The 15,004-nt window shown below is 45.7% G+C and overlaps 1 protein-coding gene across 1 annotated transcript in view; it reads right to left on the bottom strand.

Moving 5' to 3' along the window:
• PAK5 (p21 (RAC1) activated kinase 5) overlaps positions 1 to 13,910 on the bottom strand; it is a 264,366-nt gene extending 250,456 nt beyond the window's left edge. Inside the window, exon 1 of the mRNA XM_014595094.3 lies at positions 13,737 to 13,910. The gene's annotated coding sequence lies outside the window, so the exon portion shown is untranslated. The remainder of the gene's footprint in view (positions 1 to 13,736) is intronic.
• Positions 13,911 to 15,004: the final 1,094 nt, after the last annotated feature.

Genomic DNA, 15,004 nt, shown 5'->3' with positions numbered 1-15,004 from the left:
TTCAGAAAATACTCGGACATCTCCCAGTTCACTTAACCCCTGTTTGAAATAACTCCACTTCCTAGGACCACAAATTCAAATCTGAGCAGGACTAACTCAATTGTTCATAACTTCATCTAACATTTTTATATAGGTGATGTGATGTGGCATTACAACATTTTTATTCTAGCCAACCAAGCCCCTTGTTCAGATACAGTTGTATTGGTAAAGAAAAAAAAAGTGTTTTGTACCTGTTTAATTGATGCCATTGTCCCAAAATAAATTTAAACCAAAGTACCTTTTTTGCCAATCTAAGCTGCATCCACACTAGGAAGGCTGGCCAATGCAGCTATACAACCAAAGCTTTTCTAGTGTAGACTAGCCCTTGCACTATACCCCTCACCACTGTATCACTAATGTTTCCATTAGCACAACCATCATCTGTAACACACTTGCTCAGTTTACAGATGGCTTTGCTGCCTATCCCCATCCCAGTACTCTGCACTGAATATGACATCTTATTTTGCACTCAGTACTGCACCCTCAATTTTCTAATAGGCTCACAGAGCAGTTTTCTCTATTCCAACCCATGCTACCTGTCCTATTTCAGAGTGGGGTATCTTCCCATCATATTTCTTAACAGTTTCCATCATTTCCCTCATAGCCAGTGTTAATCTCTCTAGTCTTGGAATTACGTAGACATTTGCTAGTCTCCAGTGCTCCAATCTTACTGTGAGATAAGGAGCTTTTAAAGACAGACACTGAAAGGTGTACAGCTTCCCTGAATACTTGCTTTAATGATGTAGATGCCCATCAGCTAGAGCTGCTAGTCTGTCTTCTTTCAAAGCCACTTCCTACTGTAATGGAGAGGAGCTGAAATAACTACTCTAGCCCTGAGACTACAGTAACAGTTAGGAAGAAGCTTGTGCTGTGAGAAAGGCAGAGTATTTCTTAAGTCTGCCAGCCCCACTGATCTCACTTGGGCTGCACTTTATGCATGATATGAGCTGAATAAAAGGGTTCTGGCAATATGCGCTAAGAGCAAGCAGACATACCACCCTGTGAACAGGAAGTACAAGCAAGTGATGTGAAACCCAGTGCAAAGCCCAAAGAAGTAATCTCCAGACACATCTACACAAGACATTTAATGAACAGTTGACTAATGATGCGCTGTAAATATCTTGGCGTCTATATGTGCATCCCTATTAGGCTAAACTAATTTACTCTCTAGCAGGATAGTACTTGTAAATACAAGTACAAATAAAGCTGTAACTATAAGTACTATCCTAATGCAGAGTAAAAAACTCCGCAGCAGCACACATGTAGACGCTGAAGGGCCTGGCTGGGGCATGAGGACACTTCAGTGCAGGGGCTGCCTGCTGGCTAGCCCTGCACTAAAGCACCCTCATATCCTAACCAGCCCCTCCACAGCATGTTGAGCTGGTGGTAAACAGCCCCAGGCTGACCCCCAGGGCACCCCCGCAGTTTATTCATGTGCCGTAATTGCATGTGTAGATATGCCGCATAAGAACTTGGTTGAACTCCTGAAGAAATCAGTAGAATTTTGACCAGCAATTTAAAAGGAGGAAGTAAAGGCATTTGTGTACAAAGGAAAAATAGGCTAAATCTCAGCAAATTTACCGGACTTTTGTGAGTGATAGCTTTTATTCGATTTATGCATGGTTGGGAAAAACATAGGCAAGCTTTCAGGTATCACAGTATCCTTCCCTAGGTCCCTCCGTAAGAGTACTTGGTTCCCAAGAGCATGTCTACATCCCTCCCAACTAGGCAGTTGGTCCAATAAGAGATACCATCCACAAAACTCATTGCTATGTTGGTCCAGAAGAAAATCAAAAGGCAATGACATCACCCCAACACTACCATCAAATGAATTAAGATTTTGGTCGTAGCACCGGCTCAAGCATATTTTCATCTGCTCATTTTATTTTGGTTACAAAGACTTCTGTTTACATAAAGCAAGTGAGGCACAAACAGGAGGAAATTTACGTTAATCAGCAAAGAGGTATTTAGCAGGCAACTGTGAGTTCAATATTAGTCTGGAATCTCTGGTAGAATTTCTCTTCCCTGACTGCTTTGGAAATTTAATTTTGATGCACAATTGGGCATGCAAAAACTCCTATATCCTGCGGCCCTAGCCACTTACTTTGCAGTCACAAAACCATTCTTCTTTACTTGTAGAGGATAATTCCATCTCTCTGCAAACACTAAGCCAAGTTCTATGAAAAGCTAGGGGTGCACTCATAGATTCTGGGGGTCAATACAGATAGCCGATATTTAAGGAGGCATATCAGCCGATACCAATCCGATACAGCAGCCATCAGGTGGTAAGTCTGGTGTGGTGGAAGGGGAGGGGGGAGGGAAGGGGTGTGGGGGACAGATCAACGCCTCCCGTGGTGAGGGATCGGGTAGGGGCAGGCATTGCCTAGCCTGAGCTGGGGGTGGAGTAGGACAGATATGACCCCCAGCACACATTCCTGCCCAGGGCAGGGGGTCGGACCTGCTGATCTGTTTAGGTCCCTTCCAACCCTAAGCACTATGATACAACCAGCTCTTTGCAGGAGAGGCTGTCTATTCAGGGAAAAATATATTTTTGTTTACACACGAGAATACATCATACATAAAAGAAGGAATCAATCATTGTTTTGCACTAATGACATTCACCCCAACACCATTTGGTCATTTCTAAATTCGCTTTGTGAACAAACATGGCAGTAAATCCAATCAGTATAATTTGTTAATGCCTGAGGCACACAGTCAAATAATATGTTATATGCAAGGCTCAATTCTGCAAAGCACTGACTGCTTCTTGTGATGCACCAGAAGCCCTTGACTGCATGTATTCAAAGGAAGTTGGGGCTCATTACCTCCTAAGACTTGACCAAATATAGCATTCTTTTTTGAGCAAAGAGCTCAAAGGTGCTTGAAAAACTAGGACCTATCATACTCAGTCATTTTCCCGAGAAGGTAACTGTAGCAAAAACATTAAGTAGACACTTCCACATTTACCCAGGTGGGGAGGGCAGTGTCAGAACTTGGAACACATCCCTCCACCTCTCCTGACACCCAGTGCCACTGACTCAGAATGCTTTCCCTATAAGTGCAGTAGTACCAGTCAGCATAAGAGTGTCTTTGCCAAAACCTAAATAGCGGAGACACACCACTCCACTATTAAATAAACAACAGCCAGAAGATTCCTATAGGAGAGTGGTTTTCAACCTGTGATCCACAGATCCCTGGGGGCCTGCAGACTGTGTCTGAAGGGTCTGCATAAGATGGCTATGATCAATCAAAAGTATGCAAATACCCACACTTACCATTCAAAGGGGGCCGCACTTCCATTCAACATTTCCAAAGGGGTCCGCACCTCCATGCAAAAGTCTTTAGGGGTCCGCAAATGAAAAAAGGTTGAAAACCACTGTTATAGGGGGAAGCAAGGAGGTCAATAAAAAAAGTTTTATTTTAATACGTGTATTATCAGTTAATGGCAGTTTAATTGAGGACTGAACTCTTCTAACTGGTTCTTTTATTATCTCAGGGTCTGTGACATGCTATGTTACATGTTTTATTGAATTAGTAACAAAAATAATATGCATTTATTTTAAAGTGTCAAAAAAAAAAAAAAAACAAACCTGAAGGGGAAAAAGACAAGATACGGTCAGCATATGTTTGTAAATGAAATGGGTACTGCATTTCAGATATGTAGAACTGCAAACCCAGTCATAATTACTTTGATTTCCTGGGACCAGATGCTTTGAGCTCCAAATGCCAGTGGGAGTTGAAAGTGCTCAGTACCTCACAGAATTAGGCTGAAAATTCACAGAAACCAAGTGAAAGAGTTGTCTGCAGACTAACAGGAGTATGTGATGGCGAGGGGTGCTAAGAGCTTTCTTTCATTACTGCAAGTTTGGGATGAATTGCTCATGTGCAATAGAGCAAGTCTTCCCCAAACAAGCAACAACGAAACATCTACAATATCCATGACTAGATTCATTTTTATGCCATTTACTTTATTCATTTTTTGCCCTCTCCTTTGTCTACCTTTGATTCCCTTTCCCCTTTGAAGTACATTAGTTGCTATAGAAACAATATGGTATTTAATATGGGCAGAGTTTAGTGACCAACTTTCATTTTTTTAGCTCCTGATGCAATTTTGGATTATTAAGCATTCACATCAGCATCTGTGAAAGGCAGATGTTTACTTGGTGTTTTAACTGATCATATTCTTTCATATATACTAATGTACTATTCCACCTTTCTTTCACCTTACAACTGCCTCTAGCTTAAAACAATGTACTTCTAAAAAAATAGCTGTGCCTGTTTCTAGCATCCAAGATCTTTGTCCTAAACTATTTTTGGCATTGCATCTTTATTCAGCGGGATCAACACTCCCACCCCCTAAAGTATCAGCATGTCATGCCTGATTCAGATACAGGGGTTTATTACGTTCACGGATCTAATTGTAGAAGAGCAGGAATAGGAAAAGGGACATATACTGATCAACAGAGGACTGGAGTGTGAACTGGGACACCTGGGGTTTATTCTCAGCTTTGCCTCTGAACTTCCACATGACCTTGAGCTCATCACTTCACATGTTCCCCTGCTTTGACTAGATCTACTAACTTGGTCAAAGTCAATTGCATACACAAGTACTCACTTGGCCAAAGTCAAGCATGTGCATAAATGTTGCGGGATCAGGACTTTAGATTATAAACTACTTTGGACAAGGGCCATATCTGACTAATCTGACTATGCATCTGCACTGGGCCAGCCCAACTGGACTCTGACCTCAATTGGCAAATCTAGGTGCTAGTGTAATATAAATAACATCAGTATATAATGTTATCATTTCTTTTACTTAAAGCCTCCTTCAGGAATAATCTCCAATGTTTATGGAAATAGTAGTTTATTCTAGAAATGGAGACTGGATTAGCAAAACCAACTGAAAGATCACTTTGGATTTTCTAAGAGAACTAAGCAACATCAATCATTCTTGGAAATCATGCTTTTGGAAAAGGTTTTTCATTTGTTATGTAAAATCAGTTACAAAGGATGCAAATATTTGTGGTGGAACATGTAGTTTTCATCATGATATGCTCATGCTCCTTTCCTCCCTTTTGCTATAGGCTGCATGCTGGGGTATTATAGCGACAGCCTCCAGTTCTCATGTTACTGTACAGAACACCATCAGAACTGACCCATGAGCATTTAAAAATTAAGTCCTTGGGCTAAGTCCTGCATTGTTTACGGAGGTCAAACAGCATTCAATTTCCATGGCAGAGAACCAAGTGAGAAGCAAGAAAGCACTGAATATTTTTAGCCTACACCTGTGACTATGTCCATAACTTTACCCATTCACATAAGGTATTTGGACCTTGATTCAGTGAAGTTTTTCCAAACATATTGTTGCCAGGAAACAGCCAGTGTCCCCTGTCCCATCCCCCCACCCACCCAGTCTAATTCAATACAAGTCGTCTCCCATCGGGGCAAATCCAGAAGGCATGCAGTGGCATGCCTCCCACCCCCACCTTTCAGACCATGCTGCAGGCACAGCAGCTGGGAACTTAAAAGTCCCCAAAGCAGGTAAGAATTCCCCGCCTAACCCTCCATGATCAGTAGCATGTGCCACCCCAATCCCTCCTCTCCCACCCACTTCTGTTTCTGTTCCCTCAATTGACCTCGGGGTGGGGGGCTCCAGAGCTTCTCCTGCCCTGCTTCAGCTGGGCTGCTCAAGGAGCTGGGCTCAGCCTGGGAAACAAGCAGCGGTAGCAGCAGGCGAGTCTCCCTTCTTTTCCCAGTCCCCCTAGGTGTTCCTAGCCAGCTCTGGAGCAGGCTCAGGGAGGGAGCACCTGCCCACTGCTGCAACTGTCCCTGGTTGAGCCCAGCTCCCCACAAAGCTGCTCCCCACCGCCCCAGCTGGAGTGGGGCAGGAGCTGCATGACAGTGGCAGTGGCAACAGAGAAATCTCCCCAATAGCTTCTTGCAGTCAGAGGCATTAAGTAGAGAGGGTAAGGGGGACAATGGGAGGGAAGGGGGGTGCTGCTGAGCACAGAGGAAAAGGAATGGGGTACCAAGAGCAGGGGTGGGAAGGTATTCTCACCTGATTCGGGGACTTTAAAAAATGCCCATCTGCTGCTCCCACAATGTGGTGTGCCTGCCCGGGGAAGGGGGGGAAGGAAGCTAAGAGCAGGGGTGCAGTCACCCCTGCAGCATTGGTTGCTAATCCCACATTCCCTTTTTAAAATCCTGGATCCATCCATGTCTCCCATGCCTTTTATCACCTGTTTAGTAGAGATGTAATACAACCTGTATTCTCTAAAAGCAGCTTTATACAAGAACTCTGTGAGAGGCATGGAGTCCCCCTGAAACAGTAACTGTAGATAGTTCACTTGTAGCTAAGGGACATGTTTTCCAATAGGGAGTGTAAGACTTTGTTCTCTATTGGATTGTGTGCTGCAAGAGAAGTGTTCCACTGTTAATTTACATTCACCTCCCATATGCTACCAAGGTCTGCAGCACAATGGATACGTTCATATAAAATACTTCCCTCTACTAGCTGAGCTAATGGACTTCTTGGTTGGAGGTCTGTTTTTAGAGCTGAAGTGCATGAACTAGAACAACAGAAATTAAGAAACACAAAAAAAATACTGTGGAGTTTAAGGATGTGTAGGAACCTTATATGGATTTTTATTGTTTTCTTCAGAAATCTAAGCTTCTGTTCTGATATAATGTATCTTGCCTTTCCGCCTGAAAAGACACCCTTCCAAAAAAAAAAAAAAAAATCGAATGCACTAAGGTCTTACTGATTTTGTTGACAAAGAGATGCAAATAATAGCATTAACAGAATCTCTCCATAAACTAATAGCCTGGAAAACTAATTATAGCCACTTGAGCATTAAACATCTTTAATAGAGCTCATTGAGTTTTTGATACACAGGTACCGTTCTCCCTTTTAAAAAATTGACTTTTTACCACACTTTTTTTCTTTGTAAAAAGTTGGAGAAACTTTTCAGGTTGCATTTAAAAACTGCAGAAACATTTCAGGTTGTATTTAAAAAAGAACCAAGGCCTTCTACTGATTTTTTCCTCCTCAAAGCAATGAAACTGATGTGATAGTTTGGAAACAGTTTAATTTGCTCCAAACATGATAATGATCTATAACTCAGAAAAAAAAAAGGAAAAATGTGGAAAATGCACAAATCAGACCCCTCTGAAATGTAACACTTCAACATTTTCAAAATTTCTTCAAAATCAGATTCTTTTTTTTTTTTTTCCTTTTTTGCCTATCTCTAGTCATTAACCTAGTAATCACAAGCAATGAGCTCATCTAAAATCAGGGAAAGACTTGGTTTCTCAAAGAGTAGGAAAATCTGTACCTTAAGAGGGAAAGATTGGATACACAGTCTTCATCAATTTCAACAGGAGTTTCGGTAAATCAAGGACTCTACCAGAAATGCTTTGTAAAGGCATTCACAGCGCCACAGTAAAAATATTGGATAGCTGAAGTATAGTGCTCTTGTCCTTAAGGATCTTACATGATTTATATTAAAGTTCCTTTGTCAGAAGTATATATTTACACCTCAAACACTATAAAAATGTATGGGCAGCAGCTGCCAGCCCTATTTCAGTTTGCATCACTCAGTGAAGCAGTTTATTTTCTGAAAACAATCGGATGTCAAAAAGCACAAGCACCTGATAAAAGGTGGATTAGGGATTTTAGTAAATGCATACTGACCACGTGTCAAATAGTTGGGATTCTTAATTGTAATAGCTTCAAAAGAAAGATAAGGGATTCCAGCGAGAGCTTGAGTTTCAAGTGTGTGGTTTGGGGGGGGGCGGTGAACAGAGAGGAAGAGAGCCTGCACTTTTCATATGGGACTATGCTTCACTGAAAATGTGCAATGTCAATTAAGCAACTGTCCTGATCTCTTTCTTTAAGCTAAACCCTCAGTGACATGGAACTTGAACTGGAGTTCCCCAGAATAAAGGAACACAGGATCTCAGCTGAATTATCTACACCTCAAATTGGAATGGATGCTAAAAAGAATACATTACAGTAGCAGTGAGCCCTCTGACAGATGAATAATGCATTTTTTTCTCAAGTCCTGAAGTAATAGTTGTGGAAATATACTGTGCAAGAAACTTACTCATTTACTTATTTTCATGCTGATTTTCATTAGGGTTGGTCACTGAAATCCTATAGTTTCACCCAAACATAAATATTCATCCAGTCACGGATACTCCCAGAAGAGAAAGTGGTCAGTTGGACTGCTGAGAAAAAAAAAATTACTAGGAAGCCCACTGCAGATTTGAGAATCAGAATAAAGGATGCTGCAGGAACAAAACTGCAGGAGGAAAGAACAATTTAGAGATGAAAGACTAACTCTACTCTAAGCTTTTGCACAGAGGAAGAATGGTCCTGTGATTAGGGCTAGAATTGGAATACATTTCTCATATGAAACTTTCTCTTTCTTCTTGGCTGAACTTATCCAATTGATACAGTGAGGAGAGGGAGGAAGAAACACCCTGAAAAGTCTACAGTGTTTATGTTTCATTTTGAAAATGTCAAAATAGTCAAGTTTCCATTATAAATCTGTTTCATTATAAAGTGACTTGGATTGTATTCATGTTTTAAAAGCTGAAGACAGAATTTTATTGCAGGTGCTTCTTTCAGGCTAAGGAAACTGTTGTGTTTGCCCCCCACCCCAAAAGGGGGTTTTCTGAGGACAGGGGGGTTATTCAACAAAGGCAGGCAGGCAGCATGGCTGAGTACTCCCCTGGTTTTGGTTAGAGCCCTGCTATAGGACTCAAGGGGCGCATCTATAAAAGCAATTAATGTGGCCGATTAAACATTGGCCCCAGGTGCCACATTTGCACATAAGCCCAGGACTGCAGCATGTTGAGCTGGGCTGGAGCAGCCCCAGGCTGGCAGGCTGACTCCCAGGACCTCCTGCCAACCCAGGGCTGCTCCTACCCGGCTCAACTTGCTGCTTGCTCATTTCTCACTAATTCCCTGTTCTTCACCTTCTTGCTTGTCACCCCAGTCACTCATCTCCTTTTCCTGACTTGTGTCCACCATGCTGTTCCCTACACCTCAGACATCCTTTCTGTTCTGACTTTCTCTGCCAGGTACCCACCATCTCCTGCTTCAAATCCCTCATCTATCCTGACAGGTTTCTGACAGGAAATTGCCATAACCTACCTTACATGAACAGTCTTAAATGCCCATCCTGCATCCCAAAGGTGTGACTGCAGTGTTACACAGGCATACCTATGATAGTTTTAAAGTAGCTAGTTCAAGTATGGTTAACGATCTCCTTGGGACAACATAAAGCTCATTGCCACCTATGCAAGCCTGCCATGAACCCTTCATAAGCTCTCAAAGTTTGTGTCACTGCAGCTACACTATGTATAGACCTAAATCAGCTAGTTTAAGGCCAGCTCAGTAAGCTGGCTGGGAGCGGCTGGCTGGGTCACGAGGGTGCCATAAAACAGGGCTAGCAGTTAGGCAGCCCCCTCACTGAAGCACTCTCATTCCCCAGCCAGCCCCATCAGCGTCTACACGTGCACTGGAGCAGACTAAATGACTCCACCGTAGGATAGTACTTGTGTCTGACAGTACTATCCTATGGCAGAGTTCATTACTTTATTCTGTCCTGCATGTGTAGACAATGAAGTTTCACTGTGGAGCTAATTAGTCAACTCCACAGTAAATGTCTCATGTAGACACACCCAGGAAACCCAAACTCACTCCCTACCATGACAGAGATTTTCTGCATGATCTCAAGTGGGTCAATTAGCCATTATGTGCCTCAGTGTCTCAGCAGGCTCTTAAGCAGAGATTACAACAGTGCTTCCCTGTCTCACAGGGATGTTGGGACAATACCTACAATGAAGAAAGCTGAGGTATTAAGATATGACAGTAATGGGAGCCATATAAGTAACTCATAATGGGAAGCCACATCAAAAGCCACTGGCAAGCATAAAATTGGGATTTAAAAATACTGCCTCCACAACATATTCCTCCTTCCTTAAAACTCATCCCTTGTGGTTGTGCAGAACTGGGCTGTTTCAGAGTGAACTCAAGATAACAGACAGCCAACATTTTTTTGGTATGTTCTCAAAGTAGCAGGTACTCAACGGGCTGTATACATGCCTCCATTATGCATCGTTTTGAACAGAAACATGATGATCAGATCATGGAAACACAGCCTCTGCAGAAGCCACACTACCCTAGGTAAGTGGACAGCACAGGCATCTGGATGCAGGTCTCATACACCCACACAGATGTTAAGATGTATGTGGATCTTAGAAAATCCACTCATACAGGGCTTCAAACCCTTTGTAATCTACAAGGGTTGGAAACACCAGAATCAGGGAAAATGATTCAGAGCAAACTCCGATGCAACAATGAATGTTTTCAATTTTTTAATCCCTAATCGAGGATTCCCCACATAACAAAATATTGGTCATTGATACAGACAACAAATGCAATCAGGCTGTAGACTTTATCCACAGCTACATCTATCTGCAAAGATATGTAGAAGGGCAAGAAAATAAGTGATATCAAAAGCTTCCCACTACATTCATGGCTCTGCAGAAAGCTAAAATTTGGCGCTAAGTAAAGTCCAAGCAGAGCATGTTAGTGGGCCACGCAGCCATCTGCTCATGGCCTAATTCTCATTTGCAGTTGCTCACTCACATGAAGAGACACAAAAATTAAGAGCAATCTTATAAAAAGAAAAAAAAGTGAGGCTGATACGGGCCTCAATTTGGTCTTAATGACATCCAAAAATCAGATTTATTAACTATCACAGCTATTACCCAGCATGCAGCAGCAGAACATATCCCACCTAAATACTTCACTGTAATAATTTCACATGTAAACCTGGTGATGTTACATGGTCACAAATGACAAGAGAGTCTGAAGCAGGGATGGCCCATGTACCAGATCAAGCCACCGGAGCCATGTCATCCAACGCACAGAACTCTCCACTGGTCTGAAAATTTGGCAGGGGAGCAGCTGCCACTCCCTTGATGCCAAATTTCTGGACACAGGGGGAGCGCCACAGGCCACATAGTGTGGCCCCAGGCACTAGATCAGGTATGCAGGGAGGCAGGGGGAGTGTGGAGCACCAGGGCCTGATTTGAGCATGTTGGCCTAGGAAGTATAGGGGCTAATCCCCAGTGCACAGGGTCAGGCAGAAGCAGTGTGGGGCACCAGGACCCAATCCCAGCACATATGGCTAATCCTGTCAGCCAGTGGCCAGTGCAGGGCCCAATTTGGGTGTTACATGGGCTGGTCAAAGCTGTGCAGGGCCTGATCCTGGCACGTGGGGCCCGCTCCAGCCCTTGAACCAACTGTGAGCCACATATCTGGCCTGTGGGGCCAAAAGTTTGAGCACCACTGGTCTATAAGATTATGAATGGGAAGGGAGCTGGTTCATGGGACCACTTTGCATGACCACTACTATGAAAGAAGGAAAGGTAGAGATTCTGCCTTTGCCTGACTTCAGGCTAACATAGCTCACTATCTTTCAATGAAAACACTGAGAACCTCTGAATTAGCATGCATATCTCAAACACCTATTTGAGCAAAGCAGTCCTCGCTCATACACTTTCTTTCCATGATTCAAAGGTAATGAAGTAAAAAGATGGCTAAACCCACACAGAGACAGTTCCCAGCCTTCTATCTGTCTATAGTGTAAAACAGAGCATTTGCAGGCATAGTCACCCAGATTTTCAAATGATTAAAGCTTCAGTGGGGAAGCAATTTTGGGGCGATATCTTAAAGTAGTTCAGAGCAACCTTCCTCTGAAAAACTGAGCCAAGCATGGAAAAGCTGGGACACTCAAAAACACTAGTCACTTCTAAAAATCCTCAGTCATTATTCAAACCAAGTAATGAATTTTGCAAAGAACTCAAGAGCCTAACCTTAGAGCTTTGTTATAACAGCCCTTGATGTGCTTTCTTGTATACAGCCAGTACCTTTTCAGTTGTTCCACTCATACACATTTTTACTTATTCGAGGCTTTTCTGGGGCAGGAAATAAGTTAAACATGGGGGACAAGGTTAGGATTCTTCAGATATGTACTCCTTCTCTGTGCACCTCAGGTGCAGAGACATCTGCCAGAGGAGGTTTACAAGCTACAGCTCCAGAAACAATACATTTTCACACTTCCTGAAAAAGAAAGGCAAAAACCCTCCCTTTCCCCTTTAAGGATCATTGTCTTGAAGCACTTGATACCATTTCTTTGCCTAGTGCTCTCCTTGTCAAGTTGTACTGTTGACTAGCTCAGACTTTCCAGTGCCATAGCAAGGTCAGCTGCCATTTCATCCACCTCGCTCCCCCGCCCCCCCCCCCCAACAGGGATAAATTATTCAAAGGAACCTCAGGTATTTTAAAACTCTATAATAAAAAGTCTCCCCATCATGCTAAGTGACATGCATTTATGAAATGAAGCAACATGAGTGGAAAACATTCAGAAGTCATGTCTTCTCACCAAAGCAATTAAACAATGAGAAATGACATGAAAAGCCTTGAATTCATTTTTTAAAGTCAGCGTTATCAAAGGCGCTCTGCATTATCTGCTATTGATTTGATTGGCACCGCTCCCAGGTTTCCTGCCTCTGCACCGCGTCTCTCTCCAAGCGCTATTCTGAGATTGGGCTCTTTGTATGGCATTTCATGCTGCTGCTTACAGTCTAAGCACTCACTTTAAAAACACCTTTCACCAAACTTGCTGTTTAATTCTGCCAGGTCACTGCTCCCACTTTCCTGTCAAGTGAACAGACCCCGGGTACCGACAAACATATGCCTCTCCCTTCCCATGTCCGGACACTGCTCTCTAGAATAGAACTTGCCATCTTGGAGCTGTCCCTCATACGATCCTCTCCGAGGGGATGCAAAACAGTGGGGCTGTGGCCAGCCCAGCTCCACAACCCTGTTTCCAAAGGGTGCAAAAATCTGGAACATCGATGGGCAACCGCATCCCGAGCATACCCTCGCCTTACACAAGCTACCGTGTCCCACCTGTGCCATCATCTTACACAGGCATTCACATCCCGGCTGTGCTCTCGCCTTACCGGTGCAACCACATCGCAGCTATGCCATCCTGCAAGGGTGACCGCATCCCAGCCATGCCCTCGCCTTACATGGGTGATCGTGTCACCTTACATGGGTAACTGTGTCCCACCTGTGCCATTATCTTACACAGGTGACGGTGTCCTGGCCGTGCCCTCACCTTACACGGGCAACCATGCCCCTGCCATGTCCTTGCCTTACACGGACAACTGTGTCCAACCTGTGCTGTCCTCTTAGATAGGCAATCATGTGCCAGCCATGCCCTCACCTTACAGGGGTGACTGTGCCACCTTACAAGGGCGACCCTGCCCCTGCCATGCCCTCGCACTACGGGTGCGACCACATCGCAGCTATGCCATCCTGCATGGGCGACTGCGTCCCGGCCGTGCCCTCGCCTTACACGGGCGACCGCATGGCAACCATGCCATCCTCCAGGGGCGACCGCGTCCCGGCCGCTCCACCGCAGCGCGGCCCCTGGAGCCTGCCCCGCCGGCCCGGAGCGGGGAGAGGGCGCGCAGGTGCCGCTCCGCAGCGCCCACAGGCAAGGGCAGGGCGGCTTCCCGGCGGCCCACACCCCGCGGCTGCGGGCACGGGGCGCAGAGAAAGGCGGCGCCGGGCGCGGCAAGGGGTGCTCCGCGCCAGCCCCCGCGCCTACCTGACGACGCTCAGGCGCTCCCCGGCCGCATCCCCGCGCTCACGCCGCTCGCAGCGCCATGTTCTCCCGGGCCGGGGGCTCGGCCGGCTGCTGCCGCTACATCCGGGCTGTGCCGCGGCCGGAGACGCCCGGCGCCTAGAGGGGCCGCGCCGCCTGCCGCGGTGGGCAAGCCCGGAGCCGCCCGCCCCCTCCCCACGTGCAGAACAAAGCCGGCTGCTCCCGCCCTCCGCGCTCCCGCCCCGCCCCGCCCCGGCACTGCCAGCCCCTGCTCCGGGCAGCCGCGCCGCCGCGGGGGGCACCCGGCTCCCCGGCCCCCGCCGCAGCCAGCAGCGGCTCTCAGCCTTGTTTGGCACCAGGACACCTCTGGAAACGTGGATGGGCAGTTGCTACCCGCTGCCCCATCCTCTAAACCAGGGGATCTCAACCTGTTTTTGTACCAGGACCCACCTATAAACGTGGATGACCAGTTCCTACCTGCTGCCCCATCCTCTAGACCAGAGGGTCTCAACTTTTTTTTTGGTCCCATGACCCATTTGTAAACGTGGATGGCCAGTTCCTAGTTGCTGCTTCATCTTCTAAACCAGCAGGTCTCAACCTTTTTTGTACCAGGACCCACCTATAAACGTGGATGGCCAGTTCCTACCTGCTGCCCCATCCTCTAAACCAGCGGGTCTCAATCTTTTGTACCAGGACCTATTTGTAAAGATCCATCCGAGCCGCTGCCCCCCAGTGTGTGGGGCACGGGGAGCCCCCCAAGCAGCCCCTTGCAGTTGGGAGTCCGCGAGGGAAAAGCCATTTTTTTCTCCTTCCAAGGAGAGCCCATTTTTTAAGTTTGTGGATCCATTTTTCAAGTTTGTTCACCACCCTTTCATGTATCTGTGCAACCCACTTTTGGGTCATGACCCATGGGTTGAGAAATGCTGGGCTCTAAACTCCCCTCAGCCCTGACACAGCACAGACCTAACTCCCTACACTGCTGCAGGTAAAGCAGCAGACAGCCAACTTCCTGCTTTTATAATATATTGTCAGTATAAGCTCCCCTCCGTCCCCCTTGCTCTCCCCAAAAGACAGTGGCCGGTACAGGTGCCTCCTGGCCCAGTTGGGGGCTCCCCACCTCCACCTGGCAACTTCCCCCATCCCCAGCCTGATGTGCCCCCGAGTCACAGGATCAGGATGATGCTGGCTGCAAAACAGGATTGTCGGTGCCGCGGTTCCCCTGCTTTACCTGCTACCAGGTAGGGGTTAGGTCTGTATAGTGTCAGGGTTGA

Source organism: Alligator mississippiensis, chromosome 1 (assembly GCF_030867095.1).
Source record: "Alligator mississippiensis isolate rAllMis1 chromosome 1, rAllMis1, whole genome shotgun sequence".
Taxonomy (NCBI): Eukaryota; Metazoa; Chordata; order Crocodylia; family Alligatoridae; genus Alligator; species Alligator mississippiensis.
Note: the sequence above shows the minus strand (reverse complement) of the source record. Positions and strands in the feature narration are given on the sequence as shown.